Raw genomic sequence first — 18,483 nt, 5'->3', positions numbered from 1 at the left:
ATATATCTTGCTCCCAAAGTCCACCTCTTCAGTTTGGTATGATTCATTGTCTATTCAGGTATTCCACAGATGCAGGTACATCAGGTTGTTTGTGGAGCTTTAATCCGCTGCTTCTGAGGCTGCTGGGAGAAATTTCTCTTTCTCTTCTTTGTTCGCACAGCTCCCGAGGTTCAGCTTTGGATTTGGACCTGCTTCTGCATGCAGGTCGCCTGACGGCCTCTGTTCTTCGCTCAGACAGGACGGGGTTAAAGGAGCAGCTGCTTTGGGGGCTGTGGCTCACTCACGCTGGGGGGAGGGAGGGGTACGGATGCAGTGCGAGCCTGCGTCGGCAGAGGCTGGCGTGACATTGCACCAGCCTGAGGCGCGCCATGCGTTCTCCTGGGGAAGTTGTCCCTGGATCACGGGACCGTGGCAGTGGTGGGCTGCACAGGCTCCAAGGAGGGGCGGTGTGGATAATGACCTGTGCTCGCACACAGGCTTCTTGGTGGCAGCAGCAGCAGCCTTAGCGTTTCCTGCCCGTCTCTGGGGTCCGTGATGATAGCCGCGGCTCATACCCATCTCTGGAGCTCGTTTAGGTGGCGCTCTGAATCCCCTCGCCTCGCGTCCCAGGAAACAAAGAGGCAAGAAAAAGCCTCTTGCTTTTTCGGCAGCTCCAGACCTTTTCCCGGACTCCCTCCCAGCTAGCTGTGGTGCGTTAACCCCTTCAGGCTGTGTTCACACCGCCAACCCCAGTCCTCTCCCTGCGATCTGACTGAAGCCCGAGCCTCAGCTCCCAGCCCCCGCTCACCCCGGCAGGTGAGCAGACAAGCCTCTAGGGCCGGTGAGTGCTGGTCATCACCGCTCCTCTGTACGGGAATCTCTCTGCTTTGCCCTCTGCACCCCTGTTGCTGTGCTCTCCTCCATGGCTCCAAAGCTTCCCCCCTCTGCCACTCGCAGTCTCTGCCCACGAAGGGGCTTCCTAGTGTGTGGAAACCTTTCCTCCTTCACAGCTCCCTCCCACTGGTGCAGATCCCATCCCTATTCTTCCTATTATTTTGTCTCTGTTGTTTCTTTTTTCTTTTGTCCTACCCAGGTACGTGGGGAGTTTCTTGCCTTTTGGGAGGTCTGACGTCTTCTGCCAGTGTTCAGTGGGTGTTCTATAGGAGCAGTTCCACGTGTATATGTATTTCTGATGTATCTGTGGGGCGGAAGGTGATCTCTGTGTCTTACTCTTCCACCATCTTCCCAATCCACCCCTGTAATAACATTTTATGGTGACAGATGGTATCTAGATTTATTGTGGTGCTCATTTTGAACTGTATAAAAATTTCAAATAACTATATTGTGCACCATGAACTAACATAGTTTTACACGTCAATCATACTTCAGAAACGAAGAAGCAAACAGATAGATTCTTAAAAAGAGATCAGATTTGTAGTTACCAGAGGCTTGTGGTGTTGGGAAGGAGAATTGAATGAAGGTAGCCAAAAGTTTAGAAGATGAATAACTACTAGGGATGTAAGGTACAACATGATAAGTATAATTAACACTCCTTTATGTTGTATAAGTTAATAAAAGAGTAAATACTCAGTTCTCATCACAAGGAAGAAATTTTTGTTTTATTTTGTATCTACATATGTTGGGTATTAAATAACTTATTGTGGTAATTATTTCATGATGCATTTAGGTCAAATCATTATGCTGTACCCAAACTTATACAATACCATATGTCAATTAAGTGCTAGTAAATAATTTTATATTTCTGATATTGATTACTGTAACTCAGGTATTCTGCCTGATATATTTTCCTGTGTTATACTTCTTATTACCTAGAGAAAATAAAATGTAATAAATTATTCACATATACTCCCACCACATGCAAAAATTCTGGCCCCCCAACCCAAATAAATTCCTTTTTAAAAAACCCAAAAGTAGATATCTTTTAAGGAAACGTGGAGAGACATAAAAATATCTTATTACCCATATCACCTTGATAATCTTAACTATGAATATTTGAGTTAAATAATTTAACAGTACTGGGATCCAGCACTCTAGTATTGGTAAATGGCTAACTTGCACGGTTCTTACCAAATGTATTCACAAATAGACAGTGTCACATTACCACACGTATTCTGATTTTTGCTTCACATTCATTTGGGGATTCTTTTGTTGGCCTGTTTTATAAGCAGATCAAAAACAGTAAGATAACCCTGACTGTAAATGTGTTAGTGACCCTGATAGTTATAAAATATCTCTGTGCTTTTTTGTCAAGTGAAAGTCCAAGTTTTTTCCAGTTTCATATACTTCAACAAGAAATAATGCTAGAGTAATACTGCAGAAGAAAGGTATAAATTGTTACACTCCTTCCAGATATTAATGACGTATTAGCAAGAAATAGCATTTTTACTCATTGTTGATGAAAGTACTGGTCTAAGATTACCAGTGAAAAGAAAACAATGATTAAAATTTCTATTTCAAAATAAAGTATCTGGATTAGATATCATTTCAGTGACATGTAACGCTGGTAATATATTAGTAAAATCATGGTTTTTGCTTCTTTTTTTTTCTTAGAAGTTGGGAGATTTAGTAACTTAATTCACCTTGATAAGATTGGAAATTTTAGAGGACTGTTGACTTCTCAGATAATCACAGCTTGTCATATAAATGTAATGCACGAAAATTTATAAAGATAAGAGGCAGCCACTTTTATAGTCTTACTGAAAGGGGTACTTCCTAGATACTTGCTAGATGAAATGAGAGTATCTGGAAGCTTGATTATATTTATTGACTCACAGTGGATATGAAGAATACAAATAAACTTCACTTGGAAATGAAGCAAATAAACTGAAACTAAAGATTTTTCAATGGTGTAGGAAGGGAAAATCTTTTCAGATATAAGGAAAAGTGTTCTACAAGAAACAAATGAAATAAAAGAATAAAAAAGTAGATGCTATATGATTTTAGGTTCTTTTCTGTCAGGAACAAAAATTAATAAATCAGTCATGCAGAACTGAAACTGTCACTTACTCATCTTTGCATGTTGCCCCTGCCAAGTATTTCTAAATCTATTTTCTAAAATTGGCATCCTCTAATTCTGCAAAATTTATCTCCATTTCAACAGTTGAAGCCATGGGATACAATCTAGACATTGTTATCAATCTGAACTGTTCTACTAATAAAACATAGAACTACTTACTTCTCTGAACATATTCCTTGGATATCTTTGCATATCTCTGTTTTGCTATTATGAGGTATTCCAAATGGTTAGTATTCTTCTTTGACTACCAAACTTACCTGTAAAAATTTATTCTGTGGCTATTGCATTGAAAAAATAGAGATTATCTCTCATGAAACTAATCAATTATATTTAGCTCAATTATTAAATGGCTTTACATATTTATTTCACCATTATCTGACTCGTTCCTCAGGCAGACAATCTTCATTATTTTTCAAGGACAATTTTCCAGAGATATCTGCAGAACTGTAGGCTTATATATCAAACTGCCTTTTCGATATCTCCACCTGGATGTTAAGACACTTCCAAACTTTCCATGTTTAACAATGAACTTCCGATTTTCTCCACACATAAAACCTGCTCCACCCATAGGTTTCTCATTCTCATCAATGATAACTCTATATTTCCAGCTGTTTAGAGCAAAAACATTGGAGTCATTCTTGAATCCTCCTTTTTATTTATAAATTGCTTTAATTTGGCAAGAAATCTTGTTGGTTCTATCATGAAAATATATGCATATATAAATATAGTACTGTGTCAAATCTAATTTCATGATTTCAATTATTGAACTCTGGTTAAAAACAACATTCTTGTTTTAGGAAAAAAATAAGAAACAAAAAGTTGAAAAATAACACATATTATTCTAAAAGAAAAAAATAGTCCATAATCAACATTTTTCTCATTCTATTCATTGCTAATCCCCTAGTCTCAGCCAACATCACCTTCACTTCAATTATCTGAATAGCTTTCTCACTAGTCTCCTTGGCTCTACCTAATGAGCCTCCATAGTTCCCAGACTTTATTATGAAAGCTACCATAAGGATCTTTCAAATTTATAATTCAAAGTATGTTAATCCTCTGCAATAAACTGCAATGGTTCCCCATTTCACTCAGGATAAAAGTCAAAGTCTAAACATGACTTAAAATATCTTGCATATTCTCATTCTTCATTACGTTTCTGGTCTCCTATCCTTCTATTCCTTGCTTCTCTCAGTCTATGTTAATCTCAGAGGCAGTGTAAAGGAAGTGGACCACTGGGGTGGTAAATACCTATGTACCTTTAAAAACAAAAAATCATCTTACATATCCTAGCTCTAGAAACATCACATTTTGGTAAAAACTACCTAAAACTATTAGGTAGATGGATACTCAAGACTGATATGTTAAAAAAGAACTCCTTGAATGCCTGTATTTCCAAATCATAATATTTACAACACTTTTGTGTATTTAAAAAAGTGTATTGTATCTGCTCTTAAGTCTTAAACTTTGATCTCAGGGACCTAGGCCAGTATTGTACACTACAGGATTCATAATGTTAGTTTAATTAATATCTACTGCTTTAACACAAATATTCTGTCTCCTCAACTTCTTTAATTAATGAATGCTTTGAAGGTTTTTGGATTTGGACTGTTCAGATATGTATGCCTACACACAAGTACCTATTTACTATAGCCTAAGAGCAAAAAACCTTCTCTCCTTTACCAGGAATAGTACTCTGGATGCCACAGTAAACTAAATTTACTTCTTCAGGTTAAGTGATTTAGAGATAAAGATGATATTTATTTGTTTGGGTTCCATGCACAAATATCCAACTGTATCTACATATTACACCCAAATTATAAAAGAAAAAATATTAGGATAGGATGAGGCTGATGAGATAAGAATCCTTAAGAAATGGTAAGAATTTTAGGTATTATTTATTTGTTTATTTATTGACTTTATTTATTTACTTACTTGTATTTGACAATGTATTTCTCTTTTATCATAATTAAGGAGTCTCTTCCCTTTAAGGTCTTGATCAAATATCTGCTCTTCTATTAAATATAATTCTCCCTTTATTTCTTACATTACCAATAATATTTCCCAGACATTCCCAAAAGATTTTGCACATATTTTTCATATAAGGCTTATCCTACTAAATTTTACTTAAAACATTAATGTATCTATCAAATCACTTCAATGCTTGCTACTTGAACAAATGTAATCATTTGAATATTTTATTTTCTAGTAAATATTTTATTTCCTTTTCTTATGAAATATGTAATACAATTATTTTTATTTATTTTTAAATTAAGAAGCAGTGTAAGCTCAACCTTACTCTATCCATAGCAAAGAAAGATGCTTTTAAATTGGTAATGGTTTTCTTTTCCAGAAAATTGATGCCAGGTCCATTGTAGGTCAGCATACTGTTTGTGAAATCGTTTTCCTGCATATGTTTTTTTCCCAAAATGCTTAGATATTTGAACAGCCTAGGGTATATCTACACAGGTGGAACAATTATTCCTAAAACCCCATTCAGAAATATATTTGCAGACCCTGAGAAACATGTAGAAAAGTGTCAATGTCAACTGTGGAAACTGGAAATTCTTTAAACGGAAATAAATTTTCTGAGCACAGGAAAAAAAAATTTCCCATTTGATCTCCATAGAGTTAGGTTTCATAGGGAAAATATTAGTTGAGACATCACCAAAATGATTTAAAAATCACTAATGGGGCTTCCCGTGGTTAAGAATTCACCTGCCAATGCAGGGGACACGGGTTTGAGCCTTGGTCTGGGAAGATCCCACATGCTGCGGAGAGGCTGGGCCCATGCGCCAAAACTACTGAGCCTGCACTCTAGAGCCTGTGGGCCACAGCTGCTGAGGCCCGTGGGCCACAGCTGCTGAAGCCCATGCACCTAGAGCCCATGCTCCACAGCCACAGAAGCCACTGCAATGAAAGGCTTGCACACCACGAGGAGCAGTCCTCGCTCTCAGCAACTAGAGAAAACCCACGTGTAGCAGTGAAGACTCAATGCAGCCAAAAATTAAATAAATGAATTAAAAAAAGGGAAAAAAAAGAGCCATTTAAAAATAATAATAATTTTAAAAAATTAAAAAATAAAAATCACTAATGATAAATGGATTATTTTATTCAAATAAATGGAAATTATAAATAATGTGTAATATTTATTGTAAACAAAGGTTTCAGAACTTTTAGAAAATAACAACGTCTTGTTTAGTGTGTATTACAAATAATTTATTAAAATTGTGTCTGTATTGATGAATTCACAGGCCATTATTCACCATGCATCTTTTAACATTACTTATAAATAATCTTATCAGTATTAGAAATAAGTAAACAGAAGCTAAATTAATAATTATTACTTACCCAAATTTACCTTGCTTCACTAAAGCTTTTTCTTTGACATACAGCAGGTAATTGATAAGTCCATATATATATATGTCATAGTAAGTTAAACAAATAAGAATCATTGTGTACAACTTTTTCTATGCTTGCCCTTATGAAACTGTTCAAACACTGGAGTATTCAGTGGCTGCATTTAGACCATCACAAGCACCTGGGGACCTGACCCCCAACTCAATGGGCAGCCAACTGGTTGCTGGGTTCCCTCTCCTGTAAGCTGCTAGACTAGACCTGGGCCCATCACACCTACCCATGGCAGTCAAGCAGCCACCAAGGGATTGTGATCTCAACACCAAGCTATGCTGAGTCCTTGGATAGTGGGTGTATGAGAAACTCATTCTTTCAAGTCACTAGCTGAATATGCTGTGACATTGACATCCCAGAGCATGATGACTACAGCATGCCTCATCCCAAGATGCCACAGGATGTATGCTCCAAAACTAAACAATCTTCATGACTAAGTCCACATCCCTATTTCAGACAGACAACCAAGATAGAACATTGGGTTGCCAAAGGCAATATGACTTGGACGTCACACTGGCCACTGGCAGTGGAAGCTGAACAGGGGCGGTAAGTAGGAGGCTGGGATGGGCCATGAACACTAGGAGTAAGAAGTTACCTTCAAAGAACCCATCTCAGGGAAGTGTCAAGAGGCAGGGCCACAAGTGAGGATCAAAATCTCTGGGGCAGAGTTAAAAACAATGAACTAGATTTGCATATTGTACTTTTCATAGTTTTTTGACATAGTTAAATGAAAAGATAAAGAACAGGATGAGATTTATAATGCAATACAATATATAAAAATTAAATATTAGCAGTGAGAAAAACTCTTTCTTATCTATAACTTATAGATAAATAAACACTGAAGGTGAAAAAAAAAATCCCTGGGGCATGCTCCATTGTCCTATGGATTACACTTTTAAACACAGATTCAGGATTAACATTATGAGTTTCAACATGTTGACCACAGAGAATTAAGCCCTAAGTGTAAGTCCCTCCTAAATGTGTGGCCCTGTGAAACTCCATTGGTCATTGACCTTGAAGCAGCCCCTGACAACAGTTTGGTGAAATTCTCTCACTTTCCATCTCTTTCTCATGAGCTCATTCAGTTGAGCTTTCTTTTTCTCAGTCTTGGTTTCTTTCACTCATTTTCTCTCTCTGTTTCTTCTGATACCTCAGGGTGAAGTCTCTTGTCTTTAGATTCTCTAAGAATTGTAAGATCCTAATTCAGTACACTTACAGAGTTTTAAAATTTCACTCTATAAGGCAGGGGTCCCCAACCCTTGGGGCATGGACCAGTACCAGTCTATGGCCTGTTAAGAGCCAGGCCATACAGCAGGAGGTGAGTGGTGGGCGAGCAAGCAATGCTTCATCTGACACTCTCCATCGCACCTCATTGCTTGCATTACTGCCTGAACAATGCCCCTGTCCCCTGTCCGTGGAAAAATTGTCTTCCATGAAACCAGTCCCTGGTGCCAAAAATGTTTGGGACCGCTGCTATAAGGGATTCACTTAAACCTCTCTTAATAGGCTTGGGAAAGGAAGGAAGGAGAGGCAAGACTCACACCCCTTCCCTCCTGAGAATGGAGTGAAAGGTAGATAGAGATTTGGACTCATAACACACTGACAAATCTCTCCAAATAAAATTCTCACTTTTAATTTCCAAATTATTCTTTCAATTATAGATCACAAGTGTGTAGTCAAATGAGAATGACCATATCTACTAAAATTCACCTTCTCTGTAAATGTTTGTTTAGTACTTAATATTGCAATAAGTTAGAGCATTTAGCCTCTATACTCATGGGGTTGCCTCATTCAAAACCAAGATATCCTTTAAATCTGTGCATATATGTATTAACATAAAAGTAAGTGTAGAGAGGTAGGATCAAGATGCTTGAGTAAGAATACCCTGAGCTCATCTTCCTCCCAATACACAACACAACTACAATTATGTATACAGCAACTCTCTCCGAGAATGACCTGAAGATTAACAGAATGGCACTTCTAAAACCAAGGTGGTAAATAACCACAGAGAGTATGGTAGATGTGGTAGAAGGGAAGAGGAAGTGACTTATCAGGACCCACACCCCTGGCAGGTGACCCATAAGAGGAGGTGAATATCACAGGCTAGGGGATCCTCTCTAAGGAGTGAAAAGTTTGAGCTCTACTTTAGGCACTCCAGCCTTGGGGTCCAGCACTGGGAAAATGAGTAGCTAATTTGAAAACCATTGGGACTTACCAGTGGACTGTAGGAAACTAAGACTCTACTCTTGAAGAGCACACACAGACTTGCTTGCTCCCAGTGTTAGTGCAGAAGCAGCAGATTGAAAACTGCCTGATGCTCTGGCTGGTCTGCCAGGACCTCCCCAGGATCCCTCTCACATTGCATGGAGCCCCTTATCCAGCCCCTCCTGCTACATCACTGCTCCCAATGAAGGCAGACACTGCAATCTGTGCAGGGGAGAAGTGGGACTAGCTCAGATTTGTGGTTCCAGCCCCTGGGGAACCAACTTCAACCCCAACCAAGTCAGAAGACACCATTGTGTCAGGAAGAAACAGAGCTAACTTAGATTTGTGCCTCCAGCCCATTGGTTCCATCCCTACTCCTGACCAAAGTGGGAACTGCCATCACACCAAGGAGAAGCAGAGCTAACTCAGATTTTCAGCTCCAGATTCTTGTGTCCTGACTTCATTCTTGACCAAAACAAAGAATCATATCATGCTGAGGAGAAGCAAAGCTACCTCAGATTTGTGGCTCCAGACCATGGAGCCCTGTCATGACCCTGACAAAGGTGGAGACTACCATCTGTATAGGGGAGAAGCAGAGCTAGCTCAAAATTGTGGTTCCAACCACTTAGACTCCAGCCTCACCATCAATCATGGTGGTGACCACCACTGCACTGAGGAGAAGCCCACCTCTCAGGGCTCCTTCTCAAGCCCCTTGATACCAAGCTATGCTCCCCATCAGGGAAGTGACTGCCATTGAGCCTGAGAGAAGCCCTGGCTCACACCTGATTCCAGCTCTAGCCCTTCTGACACCAGCTCTACACCCTACCAAGGTGTTGACTATCAACACACGTCAGGAAAAGTTGTGGTCAGTACACAGTTCAGACTCAGCTCTCCCACCAAACCCACTCAGCACACATAGACTATATAGGGATGCTCCTACACAAGAGTGTGCTTTCAAGACCAAGATAGAATTGTTTTGGATAATTTCAAGAGTCAAAGAGAGAAAGGTAAACAAAATGAAAGGATAGAGGAATATGTTCCAAATAAAAGAACAAGATAAAACCGCGGGGTGGGAGGGAAACTAATGAAATGGAGATAAGCAATTTACCTAACAATTAATTCAAAGCAATAGTAATAAGAATGCTGATTGAATTTGGGGAAAAAATAGAGAAACACAGTGAGAACTTCAACAAAGTATTAGAAAATATAATAAAAGAAACAATCAGTGCTGAAGAATACGATAAATAAAATGAAAAATATATCAGAGGAATTAACAATAGATTAAGTAATAACAGAAGAATGCATAGTGAAACAACATACTAATATGTGCATTGTGGGGCCCAAGAACATACTAACATACTAACATGTGCATTGTGGGGACCAAGAAGAAAAGGAGAAAAAATATATTTGATTAAATTATGGCTTAAATTTGAAGAAGAAAACAAAGATCCAGGTCCAGGAAGCACAGAGTCCCAAACAAGAAGAACCCAAAGAGACCCACACCAAGACATATCATGATTAAAATGACAAAATTTACAGATAAAGAGAGAATTTTAAGGCAGCAGGAACCAACAAATAATCACATACAAGGGAACCCTCATAAGGCTATCAGCTGAATTTGCAACAGAAACCTTGCAAGCCAGAAAAGAGTGGCATGATATATTTAAAGTGCTGAAAAGAAAAAAAAAAAAAAGAAAAAACAAACTACAATCAAGGATATTCTACCCAGCAAGTTTATCATTTAGAATTGGAGAAGAGATAAAGAGTTTCCCAGACAAGCAAAGCTAAGAGTTCATCACTACTAAATTGGCCTTACAAGAAATGTTAAAGAGTCTTGTTTAAGTGAAAAAGAAAAGACCATAAAAAGAGATATGAAAATATTAGAAGGAAAATATCTCACTGGTAAAGGTAAATATAAAGTAAAAGCAATCAATCAACAACTATAATAAGCTAGTACAAATATTAAAAGATGAAAATTGTAAAATCAACTCTAACTACAATAAACAGTTGAGGGATATGCATAAAGATGTAATATGACACCAAAACATAAAACAGAAGGAGGGAGCAAAAATGTAAAGCTTTATAATGTGTGAACTTAAATGGCTATAATTCAAAGACAAGTAAATATATTTATAGATTGATATAAATGAACCTCATGGTAACCACAAATAAAAAACCTACAATTGATGCACAGAATCAAATATATAGGAGCCCAAGCATAATATTAAGGAAGATCATCAAACAACAAAGAAAGAGAATAAAAGAAAAAGAAAAGAAAAGAGAACTACAAAAACAACCAGAAAACAAGTAACAAGATGACAATAAGTATATACCTAACAATAATCAGTTTAATGTAAATGAAATAAGTACTCCAATCAAAAGGCAAATTGTGGCTGATTGGAAAAAAAAAAAGATCCATCTATATGATGCATACAAGAGATTCACTTTAGAGCTAAAGACACAAACAGATTGAAAGTAGAGGGATGGATAAAGATATTTCATGAAAATAAAAATAAACAAAAAAGCCAGAGTAGCAATATTCATATAAGACAAAATAGACTTTAAAACAAAATCCTTAACAATAGACAAAGAGGGGCATTTTATAATGATAAAGGGTCAATCCAAGAAAAAGAGATAATAGTTGTAAACATATATGCCCCTAACATAAGAGCACCTAAATTTATAAAACAAATATGAGCAGACATAAGAGGATATATTGACAGTAATACCATAAGAGTAGGGGACTTTAATATCCCACTAACAACAATGGCTAGATCATCCAGGTGGAAAATCAGTAAGAAAACTGTCGTCTTAAATGACACTCTAGACCAGGTGAACTTAATAAATATTTACAGAATATTCCAACCAAAAAAGCATAATACACATTTTTTTCAATTGCACACATGTTCCATGATAGATCACAGGCTAGGTCACAAAATAAGTCTCAATATATTTAAGGAAGTTGAAATCATATCAAGCATCTTTTCCGACAGCAGTGGTATGAAACTAAAAATCAATTACAGGAAGAAAACTGGATAAAAACACAAATGTGGATACTAAACATGCTACTAAAAAATAAATGATCAATAAAAAATCAAAGAGGAAATTTAAAAAATACCTTGAGATAAATACAAGCACAATTTTTCAAAATCTATGGGATGCAGGAAAAGCAGTTCTAAGAGAGAAGTTTAGAACAATACAAACCTACCTCAAGAAACAAGTAATATATCAACATAACTTTCCATCTAAAGGAATTAGAAAAAGAAGAACAAAGCCCAAATTCAGCAGAAAGAAGGAAATAATAAAGATGAAAGCAGAAATAAATAACTGAAACAGAGACCAAAAAAAAAAAAAAAAAAATAGGAAAGATTGATGAAACCAAGAGCAGGTTTTTTGAAAAGCAAAACAAAATTGATAAACCTTTAAACAGACTCATTAAGAAAAATGAGAGCTCAAAAAAAAAATTAAAAATGAAAGAGAAGTTACAACCAATAACACAGAAATACAAAAAATCATAAGAGAATGTTATGAACAGTTTTATGATTGGAACAAATCCAACAAATTGGACAACCTAGAAGAAACTGATACATTTCTAGAAACATATAATCTTCCAAGACTGAATCAGGAACAAACAAACAAAAAAACCAAGAAACAAAAGTCATAGGGAATTTCTACCAAATATTTAAAGAGATAATACCTATGCTTCTCAAACTATTAAAAAAAAAATGGACATAGACACTACAGAAAAATAAAATTACAGGCCAATATCCTTGATGAACGTAGAAATAAAAAATCTTCAAACAATATTAGCAATTCAAATTCAGCAATACATAAAAAGTATCATACATCACAGTTAAGTGGGATTCATTCCAGGGACACAAGAATGGTTCAATATCTGCAAATCAATCCATGTGATGCATCACATTAACAAAACAAAGGATTAAAAAAATGATCACCTAAATAGATGCAAAAAGGAAGCATTTGAAAAAAATCAGCATCTATTCTTTATAAAAACTTTCAATAAAGTACAGAGGGAACATACCTCAACATAATTAAGGCCATTTATCACAAACACACAGTTAACATCTCATTCAATGGTGAGAAGCTGAAAGCTTTTCCTTGAAAGTCAGAAAAAAGACAAGGATTCCCACTGTCACCATTCTATTCAACATAGTATTGGAAGTCCTAGCCACAGCAATCAGACTGGAAAATAAAATTAAAGGCATCTACATTGAAAAGGAAAAAGTGAATGGTCACTACTTGTAGAGGACCTGATACTATATAGAGAAAACCCCAAATACTCCACCAAAAAGCTACTCAATCTAATAAACAAATTTATTAAAGTTGCAGAATACAAGATTAACATACAAAATCCTTTTGCATTTCTAAACACTAACAATGGACTATCAGAAAGAAAAAAATCAAGAAAGCAATCACATATATAATCACATCAAAAAGAATAAAATACATATGTATAAATTTAACTTAGAAGGTGAAAAACTACTCTAAAAAATATGACATTGATGAAGGAAATTGAAAATGACACAAATAAATAAAAAGATATCCCATGTTCATGGATTAGAAGAATTAATAGTGTAAATATTTCCATACTACCTAAAGCAATCTACAAATTTAATACAACCTCTATTAAAATACCCATGGCACTTTTCACAGAACTAGAAAAAATAATTCTAAAATTTGTGTAGAACCACAGAAGATCCCAAATAGCCAAAGCAATTTTGAGGAGGAAAAAAATATATGGAAGTATCACACTCCCTTAATTCAGACTAAACTGCAAAACCTCAGCAATAAAAACATTATGGTACTGGCACAAGAACAGATGCATAGATCAATAGAACAGAATAGAGAGACCAGAAATAAACCCACAAACATACGGTTAATTAACCCATGACAAAGGAGGCAAAAACATACATTGGGGAAATTAGAGTCTCTTCAATAAGTGGTGTTTAGAAAAGTGGATAGGTATATGTAAAAGACTGGAATTTGAACACTTTCTTATAGTATATTAAAAAAATAAGCTCAAAGTGGATTACAGACCTAAATGTAAGACCTGAAACCATAAAACTCCTAGAATAAAGCATAGGCAGTAAGTTCTCCACTTAGTAATAATTTTTTTGGACACATCTCCTCAGGCAAGCGAAACAAAAGCAACATTTTTAAAAAAAGGGACTACTTCAAAAACCTTTTGCACATTCAAGAAAAGTATCAAGAAAATGAAAAGGCCACCTACTGAAGGGGAAAAGATATTTGTAAACAATATACCTGATAAGGGATTAATATCCAAAATATACAAAAACTCATACAACTCAACATAAAAAAAAAAAAAAAAAAATTGAGCAGAGGACCTGAACAGACATTTCTCCAAAAAAGATATACAGATGGCCAACAGGTACATGAAAAATGCTCAAAATCATTAATCATCAAGGAAATGGAAATAAAAACCACAGTGAGATATCACCTCACAACTGTCAGAATGACTATCATAAAACACACAAGCAATAACAAATTCTGGAGAAGATGTGGAGAAAAGGGAACTTTTATGCACTGCTGGTAGGAATATAAATTGGTACAGCCACTATGGAAAACAATATGGAGATTCATCTAATAAATAAAAATAGAACTACTTATAATTCAGAAATTTCACCCCTGGATATTTATCCAAAGAACACTAAAACACTAATTCAAAAAACATTTTCACCTTAATGTTCATAACAGCACAATGAACAATTGCTAAGATATGGAAACAACCTAAGTGTTCATCAACAGCAAAATGGATAAAACATTTAATATTACTCAGCCATAAAAAATAATGAAATTTTGCCATTTGTGACAACATGGATGTACCCAGAGAGTATTATGCTTAATGAAATAAGTCAAAGATAAATACTGTAATGTTATTTCTTATATGTGAAATCTAAAAAAATAAAACAAATGAATAAATTTAACAAAACAGAAGCAGACTCACAGATACAGATAACAAGCTAGTGGTTACCAGAGGAGAGAGGGATTGTGGGAATGGCAAAATAGGTAAAGGAGATTAAGTGGTACAAACTACTAGGTATAAAATAAATGTTACAAGGATACAATGTCCAGAACAATGAATATGGTCAATATTCTACAACTACTTTGTATGGAGTATATTCTATAAAAAAATATTAAATTACTATGCTACACACCTGAAACTAATATAATACTGTAAGTCAACTATACTTTATACTGTATAAATACTAAACAAAAATAAGTATATAGTGTATGCTATATAACCATAGGCTAAATTTTGCCATAAATAATAATCTCTTAAGTATAAACCACTCAATTTTGCACACACATTTTTGAAGATTCAAATTTTTTAGGGTATAGTCAGAAAACCCAACATATACCTTTGCCCAATTCACCTCAAAATAATCAAATCAATTAATTGACAGTAATCTGTGTGCATTGTCAATGAAGGTCTCTACCTTGGTTAGGGGCAGGGTTGGGGCCCAAGCATTTGGAGCCACACTTCTGAGCTGGCTCTGATTCTCCCCAGTGTATGTGCCTGATGTCTATGGCAGTCTGTGCTGGTTAGAAGCAGAGATGGGTCTGGAACAGAGGGGTTGGAGCTGGACTTCTGAGCTGACTCCAGTTTTTCGCTGATGCCTGTGCAATGGCAATGTCAGTGTCTGCCTCAGGGAGCAGGAACAATGCAGGAGCAAGAAGATCTGGAACAGGAGCCTGGTGTGGACTGGGGAGACTGCTGGGGTGGTCCTGGCAGGCCTGCGGGAACCCCATGCGGTTTTCAATCTTTTGCCTCTGCACTGGGGCTGGGAGCAAGCAAGTCTTCTTGTGTTCTTTAAAAACAGCTTGGTTTCCCTATAGCCCTCTGGTAAACCCCACTGGTTTTCAACTGGCTAAGGGGGCTCATCTCCCTTAATCAGTTAGTAAATATGGGGCTTGAACCCTTTGCTTCTTAGGGAGGATCCCCTAGCCTGTGATATCCTCTTTTCTTCTAAGTCACCAGCTAGGGGTTTGGGTCCCAAATAGATCACTTCTCCTACCCTGCTACTGGATTCTGTGTGGTTCTTTGTGTACAAGCTTGGTTGTAGAAGAGCCCTTGGACTAGTCCTCAGGTCATTCTCAGTGAGAACTGCTTTATATGTAGTTGTAGTTTTGATGTATATGCTGGGGAAGGTGAGCTCAGGGTCTTCCTACTCCATTATCTTGATCCCAACTAAAGAAATACTTTAGTATGTTCATTTATCCCATTTATTTTGATAATTTCAGAAGTTATTAAGTATCTATTTAGTCTGTTTTGACTTGTTTCAATTTATCTTGATTGCATAGGTTCAACATTTCAATACCTCCACATATGTTATGCAATTATTTTTCTACTTTACATTTTCCAGATCTACTTCCCTATATTTTATAACTTACTAAAATGTGTTTATGTTCAATAATAAGCTTATATCTCTTATTTTTTCCTAAAATCCTTAGTTTCCTCATACTGTTCATGCTGCAGTAATTTCCTCCATAAATACTCCTCGAGACCCCAATATCCAAACTATTCTTTTAATAATTATTCAAGAATTTTATTATGAGTTTTCTTGAATTATTTTATTAATTTAATTTGATTTTTTTAAAAAAATTAGATGCTATAAAATATCTTTTCATTATAGATCACAATGTTATGTTGGTAAGTGCTATATGTAACTATTCTGTGGAGGAAGAAGGGAAATGAGATTAAGGAATGTAAATAAAGGAAAATAAATGATAAATGAGCTAAGTGATTAAGTAAATAATTTGAGGGGTTTTGCATGGGGCATGTTGATAATGTGGCATAAACTGAAAATAAGGATTCACTCAAACATCTGACCTTAGTTTCAAAAAGCAAAGCAAAGCTTATGAAAAAGTAATAAAATTTAGATATATATGGATGTATTTGCTTTCCAAAAAACAGGAGAAGGAATACTGAAAACATAATTACTTTTTAAGTGTTCTCTTATTCATAAGAATTTTTAAAGCCAAAATATTCAAACAATGTTTAGGATTTATCTTATTTTCTGTGTTATTTTAAGAAATGTATCACCATTTATGGCTTGAGAAAAAACACTTGCAGAACATTTCTTACTCTGGTATAGATTAGAATTGCTAGAGCACTGAGAAAGAAGAAAATGAGCCAAGTACTATGTATGGGACAGGAACTGAGATGAGAGTTCCTGATGCAAGGGAAAATAAGAAACAACCTTATCCCAAAAATTTATGTCAAGGGGAATATGGATAAATGAACAAAATAGATTCATTAAAAATAATACTACATTGAAATCACAATGGATAAAATGTTGTAAAGAATTGCTTTCTTTGTTTCCTAGCGTCTGTATAAAATACATGCATAAAGATTGAATGAATAAATTTAGGACTTTGTAAAATTCCCTCTAAGGTTGAGAAACTGTTTTTCTCTTTTACTACTTTAAACCTAGTGCTTAACATATATTATATGTTAACATTATATGTTATATGTTAACATATTTATATGCTGATTAACTAAGTCAAAATTTTCCCAGATAATGAGATACTGAATATATTAGTCAAATTAGTAGCAGTTTAGGTTCTAATTAAAGATGACTTAACTCAATATGTAACTTTTATTAGGCATAACATAATTCTAAAGTAAGAGACAAAGATTGCCTGAAAAGACCCCAGGGATCAAAGAACACATATCTTTAACCCTCACATGAGGAGGATTTGAAATGTTTAAACAGCTATTTCTAGTTCTTATTTCAGAGATTTTCTTTTCCTGTTGGAAGATTTTTTTTCCAAATTTTATACAAACTGGACTCTTTTTTCTCTATTTCATATGACAGACACAACTATGAAAATTCTATTCTGGGGCAGAGATGAAAGAGTTTTAAAAATGGAGCTCCTATAGCCCCAGAGACACAATATAGATAGAGGCAATTCCCAGGAAAAAAAATGGCAACCATAGCAACTGTACAGAACACACTGAAAGGCATTACATATCCCTGAAGATCAGAGTTGTTCAAACTAAGCAGTATCTGAAAGGAATTGTGCTAGTTATAGCTACAAAATATAATTTCATAAAACTCTGCCCTTAATGTGTGAATTTGTTAAAAATATATGATCATAATTAGATTTAAAAACTTTGACACAGAAGAAATTATATTTTTACATATTTAAACATATGAGATTGCTTAAAATTCTATTAGAAAAAACATAAACATATAAAAGTAATTTAAGATGGTAAAGGAAGACACATTTACATAGCAGTTGACTCATTAAAAAGAACAGAAAGTAATTCAAAATGATAAACGTATTATATGCTATTTGTAAATTTAGATGCATAACTCTATCTAGATTATAACAGGAAAAGGAGGAAACGCTCAATGGGATAATGTGAGTAAGGTTTAATTACAATTTTAATATTTACAAAGATGTAGTTTTTAAGGGAAACAACAGGACTACTGCAGTAACTCAGGGGCTGCTAGTAAGAAGTCATTACCATCCCTAGGCCTGGAGGAGATAGAAAGGGAGCTAATCACATCACAGAGCAGATATCATGACCTAACAAACATCCATCATAAAAGTCTGAAGGACAGAACATTGAATAAGGTCAGCAATCTTGAGATCAATGATTTGAGTCAAGAATTGAATTCAGAAGCCTAAAGCCACTTTGTAGGAAGTTAGACAAAGAAATACTCTCATCTTCTTTCTTTCACAATTTTTAAATGAGGTTTCCCATTGTCTGAATCTAGTTGAAACTCAGTGGTATAGAGCACTGTTGATGAAATAATACAGGTCATCTTCCTTGGCCAAAGAGAAAGGCAGAGACAGATAAT

Source organism: Eschrichtius robustus, chromosome 18 (genome assembly GCF_028021215.1).
Source record: "Eschrichtius robustus isolate mEscRob2 chromosome 18, mEscRob2.pri, whole genome shotgun sequence".
NCBI classification, from domain to species: Eukaryota; Metazoa; Chordata; class Mammalia; order Artiodactyla; family Eschrichtiidae; genus Eschrichtius; species Eschrichtius robustus.
Note: the sequence above shows the minus strand (reverse complement) of the source record.